Raw genomic sequence first — 1,996 nt, 5'->3', positions numbered from 1 at the left:
CAGGTTGAGGCTGCGGTGGCCGGGAGCGGCCACTGCACTCCAGTCTGGGTGACAGAGTGAGACTCCAACTCAAAAAAACAAAAAACAAAAAATAAATTAGCTGGGCATAGTGGCACATGCCTGTAGTTTCAGCTACTTGGAAGGCTGAGGTTGAAGGATCGCCTGAGCCCAGCAGGCCGAGGCTACGGTGGCCAGGAGCATGCCACTGTACTCCAGCCTGGGCAACAGAGTGAGACTCCAACTCAAAAGAAAGAGAAAAACCCCAAGCGGTCTGTGGGCTGATTTTTCGCCCCCCTCCCCGATGTGAGGGTGTCTTGGGGTGAAGCAGGTCCACACCACATGCAACAGCAAAGACCCCGACACATGCCTGCTACCTCTCACCTTCAGCAGGCTGAGCAGGGAAAGGGGGAAGCCTGGGGCCTCCTCCAGCCTTGGACTCCACCAGACTCTGTTGCTCTCCAAGGTCAGCTCGGATACCTCTGGCCGCCGCTACCCACAACAACCTGGTGCCCAGAATGATAGTAACTAACCCTCATTGCTGCAGCGATGTGCTAGGCTGTCACTGGCTTTTCACAAAGCCCTGCAACGAGATGGCCTCCGTTTTGCAGGCAAGAAAGCTGAATGAGATCAAGGAACCAGCTGGCTCTGCCCAGGCAGTAATGGAGCTGGGATCAGCAGAGCCTGGATGCTGCACGTCACTCCATGGCTTCTCTTGCTTTCTGGAACTCTGTTGTTTGAAGAGCAAGGAGCAGGTCCCGGGTCTGTGACCCGGGGATGTCCCAGACACCAAGCCCCGAAGCATTCCAAGGTGGTCAGATACAATGAGGACAGGAAACAGCCCTGGGTGTAGCGTCTTGGAGGCCCTTGGGGACTTTGGCAAGAGCAGTTTGGATGGAGTCGCGGGGAGGATGGGGCGAACGGGAGAGAGGGGAGCAGGGCGTTTTGCTGTGGAGTAGAGTGAGGAGGGGTAGCTGGAAGAGGATCTGGGGCTGAGGGCTGGTTAGTTTATGCCGGAATAATGGCAGCTTGTTTGTAGCAATGGGTTTGATCCAATAGAGGGCGCTCACGGAAGACACAGGAGAGAGGGCGGCTTCTGGGGCAACATCTTTGAGTCCTGTGGGCGGAGAAGCCCCCCAGGCATGGACATTGATCTAGGGACACAGGCCACAGGTGGATCCCAGGTGCAGGGAGAGGCAGGGGCAGCCGTGGGAGTATGTGTTCTCTTCTCATTGCTTCCATTTTTCTCAGACAAACGGGAAGTGAGGCCAGGAGCTGAGAGTGAGGAGGGGAGGAAGTAGAGGCTAGGAAGGAGAAGGGGCTGGGAACAGGAAGGGGTCAGAGCAGCCTGCAGGGCCCACCCAAGGATCTTGGTCAGGCATTTAAAAATAAGACCAGGTCGCATGTGGTGGCTCATGGCTGTAATTCCAGCACTTTGGGAGGCTGAGGCGGGAGGAGGATCACTTGAGCCCAGATGTTGGAGACTAGCCTGGGCAACATAGCAAGACCCAGTCTCTACAAGATAAAAAAATAAAGATTACAAATTAGATCAACATGACCTGGCATGGTGGCTCACGCCTGTAATCCCAGCACTCTGGGAGGCAGAGGTGAGAGGATTGCCTGAGACCAGGGGTTTGAGACCAGCCTGGGCAACTTGGTGAGATGTCTCTACAATAAATTTAAAAAATTAGGCCGGTGTGGTGATGCACACCTGTAGTTCCAACTACTTGGAAGGCTGAGTTGGAAGGATCGCCTGAGCATAGCAGGTCAAGGCTGCACTGGCTGTGAGCATGCCACTGTACTCCAGCCTGGGTGACAAAGTGACCCAGACTTCAACTCAAAAAAACAAAAACAAGGCCAGAACCCAGTGGGTGACGTTGACAGCATTCTTAATACAACGGTTGCTCACTAAAATAAATAAGTGAGATCAGTCAGTGAAGTTGTAGGATTTTCTTTCCCAGCCATACTCAGCTCTTGTGGGTAGGGGCAGGGGAAGAGT

This window comes from Carlito syrichta, unplaced genomic scaffold (assembly GCF_000164805.1).
Source record: "Carlito syrichta isolate Samal-C Ts95f unplaced genomic scaffold, Tarsius_syrichta-2.0.1 Scaffold314117, whole genome shotgun sequence".
NCBI classification, from domain to species: domain Eukaryota; kingdom Metazoa; phylum Chordata; class Mammalia; order Primates; family Tarsiidae; genus Carlito; species Carlito syrichta.
Note: the sequence above shows the minus strand (reverse complement) of the source record.